Source organism: Arachis hypogaea, chromosome 12 (assembly GCF_003086295.3).
Source record: "Arachis hypogaea cultivar Tifrunner chromosome 12, arahy.Tifrunner.gnm2.J5K5, whole genome shotgun sequence".
NCBI lineage: Eukaryota > Viridiplantae > Streptophyta > Magnoliopsida > Fabales > Fabaceae > Arachis > Arachis hypogaea.
This window is the reverse complement of record NC_092047.1, coordinates 42,124,099-42,140,460: the sequence shown is the minus strand read 5'-3', so window position 1 is coordinate 42,140,460 and position 16,362 is coordinate 42,124,099. Positions and strand designations below refer to the sequence as shown.

General features: G+C 40.3%; 1 non-coding gene across 1 annotated transcript; it reads right to left on the bottom strand.

Moving 5' to 3' along the window:
- Positions 1-9,705: 9,705 nt before the first annotated feature.
- On the bottom strand, positions 9,706-9,812 carry LOC112731588 (small nucleolar RNA R71). The gene has a single exon (XR_003167361.1). It is a non-coding gene; the product is annotated as a small nucleolar RNA R71 (small nucleolar RNA).
- Between the last annotated feature and the right edge of the window lie 6,550 nt (positions 9,813-16,362).

Here is a 16,362-nt window from a genome sequence, read left to right as displayed (position 1 = left end):
CTCCCCTTGTTAACTGGATGGGTTTGGTGCCTAACTTCATGAGATTGAAGTTAGGCACTGTTGAGGCAGCAAGTAACTCGAGTTTGATGTGCATCTGGCGCCTAACTTGGGAAATCCCAAGTTAGGCGCCACCCTTGCCAAATTTCTAGAGAAGAACTATACACTATTATACATCGTTAGAAAGCTCTAGAAGTTAGCTTTTCAATGCCACTAGAACCACGTCAATTGGACCTCTGTAGCTCGAGGTATTTATGTTAGAGTGCAGGGAGGTTAGGATTGACAACATTATTCACTTTCTTCTCTTTTTCTATAGAAACTCTATCAAATCCATCCAAATGTTACCTGAAATAAATAGAATTACACACGACTCAAGGTAGCATCCATAGTAGCTAAAAGATATTTAAATCTTGATTAAACTTAACAATTTGAATGCAAATTTACTAGGAAAAGATAGAAAAGATGCTCACGCATCAGACACATGAGCGGATTAATTATATGGGAAATTCCTCTAGAAATCCCTATGATGGCTCTTATTCTCGGACTTTTATTCAAGGATGCAGGAATCACTAAAGAAGAGTGAAAGTTGAACACCCAGGAGGAAGTAGGGTGGAAGTAAGATGCCCAAGAGGGAGTAGGATGGACATTGAACGCCTAGAGAAAGGGGCAATAGACATCAATTCAAAAAATGTTCCCCCCAGACACCTTGACAACTCTTTTTCAGTCACTCTAGACACTCATCCTATATTACCCAAGGCCCTAGAGCACAAAGCCAAATTGCCATACCCTCAGCGACTTCAGAAACCCCTCACTATTTCTAGTGACACAGTGCCTACAACAAGAGTGTAATGCAAGGCCATGGTTGCTGAAGAATAAGAGTAGACAGAAACACTAGACGAGGATGAGCGATTCATTTCGTTCTTGTACAATATCCCTCTTTGTGAGTTGATGGAAGAGGTGCCTCCCTACAAAGCCTTCGTCTAAAGCCTACTGCTCTCTGGGAAAAAGACTGTGAAAGAAGATGAGACTGTGGTCTTTACCAAGGAGGCCGAGTCTAAGGAGGTATATATTGCTGGGAATTGAGGGAAGAAAAGGCTCTAGAAGAGATTGAAAGAACGTTACTACACACCCCATTGGTGGCACAAGAGTCTGAAGTACCACACCCTCAGAAACCCCAAAAGGAGACCAAGGATGAGCACCACTCACAATCTTTGGAAGGCTCTAAGAAGTTGCAAATCAATATTTTTTTTGCTGAGGTTTTGGAGCAAAGACCTCTCTCTGCTATATTCATGAAGAGCCTGCCCACTAAAAAAGAAGCAGAGAAAGTCATAGAGGGGGAATTCCTTGAACCACCAATTCAAGAAGTTCTTGATGACAAGTACACTCCACCCATCACACAATAACCAAGTCCTGAATTCATGGTGGTGAAGATAATCAAGGAAAGCACTGAACAGGGGTTGTGACCAGGGGACAAAATATGATATCCATGAAAAAGAGAAGGTTAGCTAGAAGCAATCCAACCCCTATCCTAACAAGCAAGGAGAATCAAGCTGATAACAATACCAGAAAGCTTGTTAGGAGGAATTCAAATTCAAGGGCACTATTCTCCACCTCTTCTCCCATGGAGTCATTTCTTTTAACCAACTAGAAGAAGATGAAAAAACTTCAATAATCAAGTGTCAAGCTAATGATATTAAAAAAGCTCTTGTTGGGAGGCAACCCAACCATAATTATCCTTTAGTTTATTTCAGTTTTACTTCAGTTTTATTTTAGCTTGATTTCATTTTAATTTTCATTGATTTTCAAAGTTTTCCTAGGTTTTCTAATGTTTGTGATCATGCACAGTGCTTAGAACAGAAACAAAAACGCGTGGCAAGGAGCACAGAACACCTTGGAGTATACCCCTACTGGCGTTCAACGCCAGAATGGGGAAGAGAGCACATGCGTTCAATGCCCATAAGGGAATAGAGAGGACCCTATGGCGTTCAAAGGCTAGTCTTGGCATTCAATGCCACTAAGGAGCCAAGTTTTCTTTGCTTGGGGACAAGCAAAGTTTTTAAGTTTCGTGTTGCAGAGCGAGCTCTAAGTGTATAGTATCATCGATGGCACCAAAGGGGGGTGAATCATCTTCACAAAAGAGCACAGCCTGAGCAACCATCATAACTGAGGTGGTTAAGTTTCATCATCCCTTCCTCTATCTTATTTCCAGTTTCTATTCTAGCTCTTGCATGATCACTATTAGGATTTCCTTTGCTTTCTAGTCTAGTAGTTCAATTTTGAAAATTTTAAAAATGTTATAGGTAAAAGATGTCTCATGCATTACTCACTAAAGCTTAAAAAAGAAAATTTTTGAAAAAGAAGTAGTAAAATACATAAGATCTTGAGTTATATCATGAGTTATTCCAATTACTTTGATGTGGTGGCCTTGCCTTTACTTTCTGAATGTATGAATTAACTGTGTATAATTGACATTGAAGTTAAGCATGTTGGCTCTTGAAGAACAGTGAATTTAGAGAAGTATTATTGGTTCTCTAAAAAATAAAAAATATTGATTCTTGTAGTAAAAGAAACAGCAAAAAAAAAAAAAAAAAAAGAGGAAAAAAAGAAGAAAACCAAAAAAAGGGTCCAAGGCTTTGAGCATCAACGGTTAAGAGGGTAAAAATTGGCCTAAAAAGGTCAAATGAGTTTCTATCTCTAACTATATGCTTGTGGTGTGAAGGTGTCAAGTAAAAAGCTTGAGACTGAGCAGTTAAAGTCATGATCTAAAGCAATAAAAGAGTAGCTTAAAAACTCTGAGTACCACTGTTTGGGAATTTAAGCAAAGCTAAATTTGAATACAAAGGGTTCCCCTAGTTAAGTGCTTGTGGCGTTTATGTATCCGCTGGTAATACGGGAAAACAAAATGCTTAGAGTCACGGCTAGGCTCAAAGGTACAAAGCACCAAAAAGAAGTCGTGTTCAAGAATCAAGGAAAGCTAAAAGAAGAGAATCAATAATATCATCCAGATTCCAGTTCCAAGGGATGTCCATACTTCTAAGCTTCAAAGGAAAGTGAGATACCAAAACTGTTCAAAAGTAAATAGTTAATAGTCTCATTCAATATTTGGAACTGAGCTTCGTTGACAACTCTGAGACCTATTGTATTTTTCTCTTCCAATTGTCCTATCTTGTTTTTGGTTGCTGGTGCACGAATTGTGAATCACACTTTTCACAACTCGTACCGCTAACCAGCAAGTGCACTGGGTCGTCCAAGTAATACCTTACGTGAGTAAGGGTCGAATCCCACGGAGATTGTTGGTTTGAAGTAATCTATAGTTATCTTGTAACTCTTAGTCAGGATATAATATCAATAATAATTTTTAGTTTTAATTGTAAAAAGTCAAAGGGCATAAAATAAATACTTGTTACTCAATAATGGAGAATATGTTGGAGTTTTGGAGATGCTTTGTCCTCTTTATTTCAGCTTTTCTCTTGTACTCCTCTTCACACACGCAAGGCTCCTTCCATGGCAAGCTGTATGTAGGGTGTCACCGTTGTCAATGGCTACTTCCCATCCTCTCAGTGAAAATGGTCCAAATGCTCTGTCACAGCACGACTAATCATCTGTTGGTTCTCGATCATGTCAGAATAGAATCCATTGATTCTTTTGCATCTGTCACTACGCCCAACAATCGCGAGTTTGAAGCTCGTCACAGCCATTCAATCCTTGAATCCTACTCGGAATACCACAGACAAGGTTTAGACTTTCCGGATTCTCATGAATGCCGCCATCAATTCTAGCTTATACCACGAAGATTCTGATTACGGAATCTAAGAGATACTCATTCAATCTAATATAGAATGGAGGTGGTTGTCAGGCACACGTTCATGGATTGAGGAAGGTGATGAGTGTCACAGATCATCACCTTCTTCATAGTGAAGCGCAACTAAACATCTTAGATAGGAACAAGTGTGTTTGAATAGAAAACAGAGATAATTGCATTAATTCATCGGGATGCTACAGAGCTCCTCACCCCCAACAATAGGGTTTAGAGACTCATGCCGTCAAAGAGTATCAAATTCAGATCTAAAAATGTCATGAGGTGCAAAATAAATCTCTAAAAGTTGTTTAAATACTAAACTAGTAACCTAGGTTTATAGAAAATGAGTAAACTATGATAGATAGTGCAGAAATCCACTTCTGGGGCCCACTTGGTGTGTGAAGGGGCTGAGACTTAAGCTTCTCACGTGCCTGGGCTGTTTTGGGCGTTCAACGCCAGGTTGTAACCTGTTTCTGGCGTTGAACTCCAACTTGTAACTTGTTTCTGGCGCTGGACGCCTGACTGCAACATAGAACTGGCGTTAAACGCCAGTTTACATCGTCTATCCTTAAGCAAAGTATAGACTATTATATATAGCTGGAAAGCCCTGGATGTCTACTTTCCAACGCAATTGAGATCACGCCATTTGGAGTTCTGTAACTCCATAAAATCCACTTTGAGTGCAGGGAGGTCAGAATCCAACAGCATCAGCAGTCCTTTTTCAGCCTGAATCAGATTTTTGCTCAGCTCCCTCAATTTCAGCCAGAAAATACCTGAAATCACAGAAAAATACACAAACTCATAGTAAAGTCCAGAAATATGATTTTTAATTAAAAACTAATAAAAATATACTAAAAACCAACTAAATCATACTAAAAACTAAGTAAAAACAATGCCAAAAAGTGTATAAATTATCCGCTCATCACAACACCAAACTTAAATTGTTGCTTGTCCCCAAGCAACTAAAAACAAAGTAGGATAAAAAGAAGAGAATATACAATGAATTCGAAAAACATCTATGAAGATCAGTGTTAATTAGATGAGCGGGGCTATTAGCTTTTTGCTTCTGAACAGTTTTGGCATCTCACTTTATCCTTTGAAGTTCAGAATGATTGGCATCTATAGGAACTCAGAATTTAGATAGTGTTATTGATTCTCCTAGTTCAGTATGTTGATTCTTGAACATAGCTACTTTATGAGTCTTGGCCGTGGCCCTAAGCACTCTGTTTTCCAGTATTACCACCGGATACATACATGCCACAGACACATAACTGGGTGAACCTTTTCAGATTGTGACTCAGCTTTGCTAAAGTCCCCAATTAGAGGTGTCCAGGGTTCTTAAGCACTCTCTGTTTATTTGCTTTGGACCTCGACTTTAACCGCTCAGTCTCAAGTTTTCACTTGACACCTTCACGCCACAAGCACATGGTTAGGGACAGCTTGGTTTAGCCGCTAAGGCGAGGATTTTATTCCTTTAGGCCCTCCTATCCACTGATGCTCAAAGCCTTGGATCCTTTTTATTACCCTTGCCTTTTGGTTTTAAGGGCTATTGGCTTTTTGCTCTTGCCTTTTGGTTTAAAGAGCTTTTGACTTTTTCTGCTTGCTTTTTCTTTTTCTTGCTCTCTTTTTTTTTTTCGCATTTTTTTCCTCTGCAAGCTTTGTTCTTCACTGCTTTTTCTTGCTTCAAGAATCATTTTTATGATTTTTCAAATTATCAAATAACATTTCTCCTTTTTCATCATTCTTTCAAGAGCCAACAATTTTAACATTCATAAACAACAAATTCAAAAGACATATGTACTGTTCAAGCATTCATTCAGAAAACAAAAAGTATTGCCACCACATCAAAATAATTAAACTATTTTAAAATTCGAAATTCATGTACTTCTTTTTCTTTTTCAGAAAACAATTTTCATTTAAGAAAGGTGATGGATTCATAGGACATTCATATCTTTAAGACATAGACACTTAGATACTAGTAATCATATAGTAAAGACACAAACATAATTAAACATGAAGCATAGTAAATGAAAAATAGGAAAATAAGAACAAGGAGATTAAGGAATGGGTCCACCTTAATGAGGGTGGCGTCTTCCTCTTCTTGAAGAACCAATGGTGCTCTTGAGCTCCTCTATGTCTCTTCCTTGCCTTTGTTGCTCTTTTCTCATAGCTCTTTGATCTGCAGTCAATTGCTCTACCACTGAATTATGGAAAAGCAAAAGCAATGCTTTTACCACACCAAACTTAAAAGGTTTGCTCGTCCTCGAGCAAAAGAAGAAAGAAGTGGAGAAGATGGAGGAGATAGAAGTGTGTGAATGGGTGGGTTTGGAAGGAAAATGGTTTGAATTTGAATGGTGAGGTAGGTGGGGATCCTGTGGGGTCCACAGATCCAGTGGGGTCAAGGATTTAGCATCCCTGCTCCAATTAGGCGTACAAAATGCCCTTACTGTGCAATCCTGGTGTTTAACGCCAGACTACTGCCTATTTTTGGCGTTAAACACCCAAATGTAGCCTGTTTCCGGCGTTTAACGCCAGACTGATGCTTGTTTCTGGCGTTAAACGCCAGCTTGGTGCTTGTTTCTGGCGTTAAACGCCAGACAGATGCTTGTTTCTGGCGTTTAAACGCCAGAATGATCTTCCTCCAGGGTGTGCTATTTTTCATGCTGTTTTTCATTCTATTTTTGATTTTCCATTTGTTTTTGTGACTTCACATGATCATCAACCTAAAGAAAACATAAAATAGCCATGGAAAATAAATAGATATAATTAAATAACATTGGGTTGCCTCCCAACAAGCACTTCTTTAATGTCAATAGCTTGACAGTGAGCTCTCTTGGAGCCTTACAGATAATCAGAGCAAGGTTGGAACCTCCCAACACCAAACTTAGAGTTTGAATGAGAGGGTTCAACACCAAACTTAGAGTTTGGTTGTGGCCTCCCAACACCAAACTTAGAGTTTGACTGTGGGGCTTTGGTTGACTCTGCAGTGAGAGAAGCTTTTCATGCTTCCTCTCCATGGTTACAAAAGGAGAACCTTGTGTCTTATAGTTTGCAATGTCTGCAAACCACAGAGCTTCCTGAATAGCAAACAATTGCTCATCCGAAAAGGTTTCAAAGATCTCAGTAGGAGGGAAGGATGCTCCTGCTACTGGTTCTATCCGGGACAGGTGATCAGCTACTTGATTCTCTGTCCCTTTTCTGTCTCTTATTTCTATATCAAACTCTTGCAGAAGCAACACCCATCTTATGAGCCTAGGCTTTGAATCCTGCTTTGTGAGTAGATATTTAAGAGCAGCATGGTCAGTGTACACAATCACTTTTGATCCTACTAAGTAGGATCTAAACTTGTCAATGGCGTAAACCACTGCAAGTAATTCTTTTTCTGTGGTTGTGTAATTTTTTTGGGCATCATTTAAAACACTGCTAGCATAATAAACGACATACAGAAGCTTGTTATGCCTCTGTCCCAATACTGCACCAATGGTATGGTCACTGGCATCACACATTAGTTCGAATGGTAATGTCCAGTCTGGTGCAGAAATAACTGGTGCTGTGACCAGCTTAGCTTTCAGGGTCTCAAACGCCTGCAGACACTTTGTGTCAAACACAAATGGCATGTCAGCAGCTAGCAGATTGCTCAGAGGTTTTGCAATTTTTGAAAAATCCTTTATAAACCTCCTATAGAATCCTGCATGCCCCAGAAAGCTTCTGATTGCCTTAACATTGGCAGGTGGTGGTAATTTTTCAATTACTTCAACTTTAGCTCGATCCATGATGAATCACTATTTTATGATTTATATTGTGTTTAATTGTGTGGTTTTATCATGATCCTTACCCACTTGTTCATTAAATTAGCATGCATTTAGATTTCCTTCCTGAATTTGTTACCTGTTTGAAAACTGCTTCCTAGAGACTTTAATTATTTATTTTTAATTCTCCTTTATTCCATTCGATGCCGTGATCTGTGTGTTGAGTGTTTCAGACTTTACAGGGCATAAATGAGTTGGAGATTGGAAAGGAAGCTAGCAAATATGGAAGGAACACAAGAATTTGAGGAGATAACCAGCGAGAAGTGACGCGGTCGCATGGCTCACGCGACTGCACGAAGGAGAGCAAATCGCAGTGACGCGGCCGTATGGCTCACGCGGCCGCGCGGATTGGAAAAGCTCTGGCGACGCGGTAGCGTGGACGACGCGAACGCGTGGCGAGGAAAAGCGCGAATGACGCGTCCGCATGGATGACGCGATCGCGTGACATGTGCGATCTGCATAATCTGCAGAATTCGTTGGGGGCGATTTTGGACCCTATTTCGACCCAGTTTTCGGCCCGGAACAGCAGACTAGAGTCAGAGAACATGCAGAAACAAATAACACATTCATTCAGAGACAGTTGGAGATCTAGTTTTACTCTCTTAGGTTTTTCTCTCCAGGTTTTAGAATTTTAATTTTCAATTGGTCTTAGCATTGGAACATTGAGAAGAGTTATTTCCTCATCAAGACTTCGTCATTCTAGTTCGTTTTCTTAACTTGGTTTTATTCTTCCATGTTCCTTGTTTTGCTCAATTTTGTTATTTGAATACTTTTATGATTAATTAATGCAAGGATTATTTCTTTTTAATTCAATTTCAATTCCAATAATCATGTCTTCTTTTAATTCCCTTTCATGTGCTATGAATTTATTATTTACAATGTGTGAGTAGTTTCTTTACTTGATGGGGAGTTGATTAAAAGGAACTCTTGAGTTGGAAGGATTGAAGGAAAAATTTGTAATTAGGTTAAATGTTAGATTGCTATCATGTCACCAACGCCAATCCCTTTGAACTAAGTGGGTTGCAACTTGTGAACAGATCTGGCATTCCAACTTGTTTGACTTTCCCTTACCTAGTAAAGGATAACCAAACAGAACAACCATTAATTATAAATTAATCTTACAATCACTCCATCAATAGTAGAAATTCCAACCAATCAACTCCCATTCAAGGCTTTTATTCATATTATTTAAATTTCCTCAATTTACATTCCAATTTACTTAGCTCAACTTCTTGGAACATCTGATTAATAAGATAGCACACTTTTCTGCAACTCGTTGGGAGACGACCTGGGACTTAAAACTCCCAGTAATTTTTAATTCAAACTCTCTGTGACATACTTCTAAATTGATAGGCAGATTTTCGGTGAGTTAAGAACTATACTTGTAACGTAACCATTTTAATAATTTTTAATTCACCAGCTTCTGCGTCTCATCAATTTTTGGCGCCGTTGCCGGGGAGTTGCAATAGAGTGCTAATTTTATTAATTAGAATTTATTTATTTGCATTTTATTTTATTTTGCTATTATGAGCTGCATGTTTCTTCCGTCAAATGACGCGTTCACTTCCTGATCCGCGCTTGCTAATTTTCGATCCTGAAATTGAAAGGACAATTTCACGAATAAGGCGAGAACAGCGTCGGTTAGCCCGCTTTGAGGGCGAATCTGAAAGTGAATCTGAGGAAGAAACCAGCCCCCGTTCTACTGATTCGGTTGTTTTACGTGCAGAAAACATGGCAGCTAGGAGAGTTACCATCCAGGAGGAAGGAGCCCCTGATTTTATAATGCAACCGTTTCAAGCGCATCATCCGGCAGTAGCTACAGATTTTGAAATAAAGCCCGCACTGCTAAATTTGATGCCCAAGTTTCATGGCCTACCTGCTCAAGAGCCTATCAAGCACTTGAGAGATTTCCAGGCAGCCTGTTCTACTGTCAGGCGTGATGGCACTGATGAAACTTCAATTCTGCTGAAAGCTTTTCCGTTTTCTCTTGAGGAAAAAGCAAGAGAGTGGTACTACACTCAACCTCTAGCAAATGTATCCAACTGGGAAACACTCAGAAAGGAGTTTCTGGAGAAATTCTTTCCATCTGAAGTTACTGATAAGATAAGGAAGGATATCTCTACAATTGTTCAGGATGACAATGAGACTCTCTTTGAATACTGGGAGCACTTCAATAATCTTCTGGAAGCATGCCCCCACCACATGATTGACAAGATCGTGCTACTCAGCTATATTACACAGGGTATGAGGCCCCAAGATAAGACCATACTGGAAAGTGCCAGCAATGGGTCTATAAAGAAGTACAAGACCACTGATGAAGCTTAGCAATTGATCAGTGATTTAGCTGAATCCACTAGGAACCACAGACAAAAGCAAGGCCGTTCAAAAGCTGTTGTAGAAGTATCTTCTAGCAGAGAGACTGCTGCTCTAACTCAAGACATCTATGAAATGACCAACTTGCTGAAACAAATGCAGTTGAATCAACAAGCTCAGCAAGCTCAACCTCCTCCACCACAGCAAAACCAACAACTAGTCCCACAAAGAATTTGCGGAATCTGTGCTGATTATAGCCATTACACTGATGAATACCCGCAGCTCCAACAAGAAGACAACATGGTGGCATCCACTCACAACTTCTATGACCGCCCCAACCCAGGGTACAATCAAAGTGGAAATAATAACCATGGATGGCAGGACAATTCAAACCAGAATTGGAGAGACAACAATAACAGAGGAGGCAGAGATAATCAGGGAAATCAGAGGTGGAACAATAACAATAACAGGCAGCAAAATCAACCTTACAGAGCACCTCACCTAAGGCAGAACCAAGGACCACAGAACAATCAGCAGCAGACCTCTCAATTTACTCATTCTTCGTTATCTTCTAATGAAGATCTACTACAATCTTTTGAGAAAAGACAACAAACCATGGAAAACAACATCATGAGTAGTATTAACGCCGGTCTGAATGGTCTCACCTCTACTCTGCAAGCTTTTACGACACAGCTTGGATCAGCACAAAATTCCAGTAACCAACCTTCAAGCACCACTGGAATCCCCTCTCAACCATTACCCAATCCAAAGGGAGGCATTAATGCTATCACCCTGAGGTCCAGAACCACACTGCAGGAGAGGAATCAGGAGGAACCAAGCTCACCAGAATACGCCTCAGCTGAAGAGGTGGTAGAAATCAAAGATGTTGAAGAGGAAGAGGATATACAGGACATAGCTGAAGAAGAGATAACTCAACCACAGAAGGAAGCACCAAAAGGCATAGACACCACAGACAATACTACTCCTATTCCATTTCCACAACTTGCAAGGAAGCCCAGGAAGCAGCTGGAACCCGATCCTAAAATGGTAGAGATATTCAAAAAGGTTGAGGTAACTGTTCCCCTTTTTGATGTTATTCAGCAGGTACCTAAATATGCAAAGTTTCTAAAAGACTTATGTATCCATAAAGACAAAATTAATGAATTAAAAACTATTCCTTTAAGTAGTTCTATATCTGCTTTAATGGGAGGATTACCTAAAAAATGTAGTGATCCAGGTCCTTGCATAGTTAGTTGTACTATTAGTGGTGTAGTAATTTATGACTGCATGTGTGATTTAGGAGCATGTGTCAGTATAATGCCTTTGTCTATATATGATGTTTTGAGGCTCCCTCCCTTAAAAAGGTCGGCAGCTCGTTTTGTGTTAGCAGATAAAAGCATTATTACAGTGGCTGGAGTTGCTGAAGATGTTTTGGTGAACACTAAAGGGCTCACATTTCCCACTAATTTTTATATCTTGGAGATGCCCCACAATGATTCAGATAAGCCATCATCAATCCTACTTGGAAGACCATTCCTGAAGACATCAAAATTCAAATTGGATGCTTTTTCAGGAACATACTCCTTTGAAATAGATGGCCGCATAGTAATCTTCAATCTGAATAGAGTAATTGACAACCCCCTAGAAGATCGTTTTATCTTCCAGTGTGATATCATAGACGAAAGTGTGGCTGAAGTTCAAAAGGAAGAGTTTGAAGAGAGGCACACTGGACAAGGTCCCAGTGTGGGGGACCCTCTTAACTGACAGTGAGGGCACTTCGCCATTTTCACAAGCCCCAGATAATCCAGAGCCTACCCATGATCAAAAGTTAGAATTGAAAGCTCTCCCTCCACATCTCAAATACGCTTATCTTGAGGATGAGCAGAAGCTTCCGGTCATTATCGCAAGGGAACTGACTTCTCAACAAGAAGAGCAGTTACTTGATGTACTGAGGAAGCATAAGAAGGCAATTGGGTGGAGTTTGGCAGACATAGTGGGAATCAACCCTCAAGTATGTGAGCACAGAATATTTTTAGAAGAGGGAGCAAGACCTGTCCATTAACCCCAAAGAAGATTGAATCCCACCATCTTGGAAGTTGTCAAAAAGGAAGTGACCAGACTATTGGAAGCAGGTATCATATATCCCATTTCAGACAGTGAATGGGTAAGCCCAGTACAAGTGGTGCCCAAGAAATCTGGAGTCACTACAGTGAAGAGTGAGCATGGAAAGCTCATAGCAACTAAAGTTCAGAATGCTTGGAGAGTCTGCATTGATTACAGGCGTCTCAACCAAGCTACCCGTAAGGATCACTACCCACTTTCATTCATTGATCAAATGCTGGATCGCCTGTTAGGTAAGTCAAATTATTGCTTTTTAGATGGTTACACAGGTTATTTCCAGATTCATATAGCTCCTGAGGATCAGGAAAAGACTACTTTTACATGTCCTTTTGGGACTTATGCTTATAAGAGAATACGCTTTGGCTTGTGCAATGCACCAGCCACCTTCCAAAGGTGCATGATGAGTCTTTTCTCTGATCTTATTGAGGACTGTATAAAAGTTTTTATGGACGATTTTAGTGTTTATGGTGATTCTTTTAGCCTTTTCTTAGATGGATTATCTCGAGTATTAGATAGATGTGTTAATACAAACCTTGTATTGAATTTCGAAAAATGCCACTTTATGGTAAAACAAGGGATTGTATTAGGACATGTGGTATCTAATAATGGCATTTCTGTAGACACAACAAAGGTAAATATTATTTCTAGTTTGCCTTACCCCTCTTCTGTGAGGGAAGTCCGTTCGTTCCTTGGCCATGCAGGTTTCTACAGGAGGTTTATTAAGGACTTTAGTAAGGTGGCACTTCCCTTATCCAGATTACTGCAGAAGGATATTGAGTTCGAGTTCAGTGAGGATTGCGAACAAGCATTTGATAAGCTGAAGACTGCTCTAACTCAAGCCCCAATTGTGAGAGGACCAGACTGGAGTCAGCCGTTTGAAATCATGTGCGATGCTTCCAACCATGCAGTAGGAGCAGCGCTGGCTCAACGTGAAGGTAAGGATCCTTTTGTTATTGCCTATGCGTCTAAGACTTTAGACACTGCCCAGTCCAATTATACTACTACTGAGAAAGAGCTTCTTGCTATTGTTTTTGCTCTGGATAAATTCCGAGCTTATTTACTTGGTACTAGAGTAGTAGTGTATTCAGACCATGCAGCTCTAAAGTATCTATTAGCTAAAAAGGAATCCAAACCAAGGCTTATACGTTGGATACTGCTGTTACAAGAATTTGATTTAGAAATAAAGGATAGGAGTGGTAATCAGAATTTAGTAGCAGACCACTTGAGTCGCCTTGAACATATTAAGGATGATCCTACTCCTATAGATGATAATTTTCCTTTTGACAACCTGCAAGCAGTATCCGAGGTAGTCTCTTGGTATGCACCTGTCGCTAATTATTTAGTTTGCCGCACATTTCCTCCACATTTTTCTAAACATCAAAGAGACAAACTGAAAAGCAAGTCTAAATATTATATATGGGATGACCCATATTTATGGAGATGTGGCGCTGACCAGATAATTAGATGTTGTGTGCCTCAATCAGAATTCCAGTCCATTTTAGAGGCCTGTCACTCATCTGAGAGTGGAGGACATTTTGGCCCTCAAAGAACAGCTAGAAAGATCTTAGACTGCGGATTCTGGTAGCCTACTCTTTTTAGAGACGCTGCTGAGTTTTGTAAATTTTGCCCCCCATGCCAGAAATTTGGTAATATATCCAGGAGGGATGAGATGCCTCAACAATATATGCTCTTCTGTGAAATTTTTGATGTTTGGAGCATTGACTTCATGGGTCCATTTCCAAATTCTAATGGATATTTTTATATATTGTTAGCTGCGGATTATGTTTCCAAATGGGTGGAAGCAATTCCTACCCGCACTGATGATGCTAACACTGTTGTTTCCCTTGTGAGAAACCATATTATATGTCGCTTTGGATCACCACGAGCGATCGTGAGCGATCAAGGCACCCATTTTTGTAACAGGAGACCAACAGGATTGATGAATAAGCATGGGATAATCCATAAAGTTGTAACCGCTTATCATCCTCAAACTAATGGGCAAGCCGAGGTGTCAAACAGAGAAATTAAGTATATCTTGCAAAAGATAGTAAAGCCTCATAGAAAAGACTGGAGCACCAGGCTACAAGATGCACTGTGGGCATATAGAACAGCATACAAGACACCCATTGGGATGAGTCCCTTCCGCTTGGTTTATGGAAAAGCTTGTCATCTCCCAGTTGAAATAGAACATAGAGCCTTCTGGGCAGTTAAGGAGTGCAACATGGGAATTGAGAACGCCGGAGCTGAAAGGAAGTTGCAACTGCAGGAACTGGAGAACCTTCGCCTAGAAGCTTATGAGAACTCCAGAATTTACAAGGAAAATATGAAAGCTGTGCATGATCAAAACATCAAGAAGAAAGAGTTCCAACCTGGAGATTTTGTCCTCCTTTACAAATCTCGACTAAGGCTCATGCCCGGTAAGTTGAGATCAAAATGGGAAGGTCCATACAGAGTAGAGAAGGCTGAACCGTACGGAGTCTAACACCTAAGCCATCCTTCAAGCTCTGAACTTATTAAGGTTAATGGACAACACCTGAAGCTGTACCATGGTGAGAAGGTGCAGAAAAATAAGGAGCTTAAGATCTTCCACCTGGAAGATCCCCACATAGCAGCAGATTGAGCTAGTGGAGCGTCCAACTTACGGACGTTAAAGCAAAGTGCTTGGTGGGAGACAATCCACCGCGGTATGATCGTTCTTTTCTTCACTTTTAGTTTTTCTTCTTTCATAACTCTTCTCTTTATTAGTGCTTTCATGCTCTTTTATTTTCACGTCTTTATATTTAAAAAAAAAATTTTTTTCGCCACGCGACGCGATCGCATCAGCGACGCGTCCGCGTCGCAGAGGGGGTGGAGAAAAAAAAAAATAAATGAACAGAGAGTCCGGCTGGAGCATGGCTGGAGGCGTGCCAATGGCACAAAACGACCCACGCGACCGCGTCCTTGACGCGTTCGCGTCGCATGGGAATCATGGCCTCCCACGCGACCGCGTGCCCTACGCGGCCGCGTGCTCTAAGTTTACGACGTAAAAGGGTGCACAGTAACATTCTGTGCGAGAGTGATGCTGGATTGGTGCTGGAAGCACAATCCTTGTCACGCGATCGCATCGCCGACGCCATCGCGTCACCCATTTTATAACGCACACTCATGCGATCGCGTCACCCAATTTTGGCAATTACAATAAATTGAACAGAGAGTTGTGCTGGAGCGAGGCTGCACTCGCGCCAGCAGCGTATCACGAGTCACGCGACCGCGTGACCGACATGATCGCGTCCCCTTACCTGACGCGCACCCACGCGAACGCGTGCCCCACGCGGCCACGTCGCATGCGCCGCACAGCTCAACCTAAAATTGCCACATATCTTATCTTCCTCTCCCGCAAATCCTAATTTTTCTTTTCCCTCCTTATTTCTTCCTTCCCTCTCCCCCCTTTTATCTCACCTCTCACTCTCTATCTCTCTCACCACCATTAACAAGGTTTTACCTTCTTCTTCCTTCTTCTCTTTTCCATCATTCTTATTATATTATATACATTTTTATTTTCTTTTTCTTTTCTTTTTCTTTTCATTTTTTTATTTTATTTTTCGTCTTCTTCTTTCCCTTTTTACATGGTGCTAGAAATTTTGAGTCATTATCCCTCATTATATGCTTGTGACTTGTTACAATTTATTTGACAATTATTATTATTTTTAAGGGATTGCTTGCATGTTCAATTTCATACTTTTTATATCTTACTTACCATGCATGCCATGTGTTTGTGAAAAAGCCTATATAGCCCTATGCACTTTTCTACATTACTTTACTCTACTATTCAATGCTTGCTTTTCACAAATTCTCCTTATTATTTTATTAATTGAATTCAATTGTCAATACAAACGTGATGGTTTGTTACGAAGTAATGCTTGGTCTATGCTACTCATGTCCTTTGCCAGCATGCCAATAAACACCTTGCATTTACTTGTTTTTATCTGTACTAGCTATTTTTCATTGATGGCTTTTCATATGTACTCGAGAGCATGTGTTAATGTCATCTACATTTTACTGTGCATCATTCACCCTCTTTTCCATTTCCTTCCTTGCTGTATATCTCTTTGAATTTAATTTACTTTCTCTTCCCTTCTTTCAGGATGGCCACCAAAAAAGGAAAGGAGAAAGCAACTTCCAAACCACCAGCAAGATGAGGAACTAAAAGAGCATTAATGGCAGAGCCTTCTTCCACCGCAGTCAAGCCCTCAACAAAACGAGTTAAGAGGATAATAAAGGTTGACGAAAAGGAGAAAGCCTTTCCAGCAAAGGACGCTGCGCGATTTTCCAATCGCTACTGTG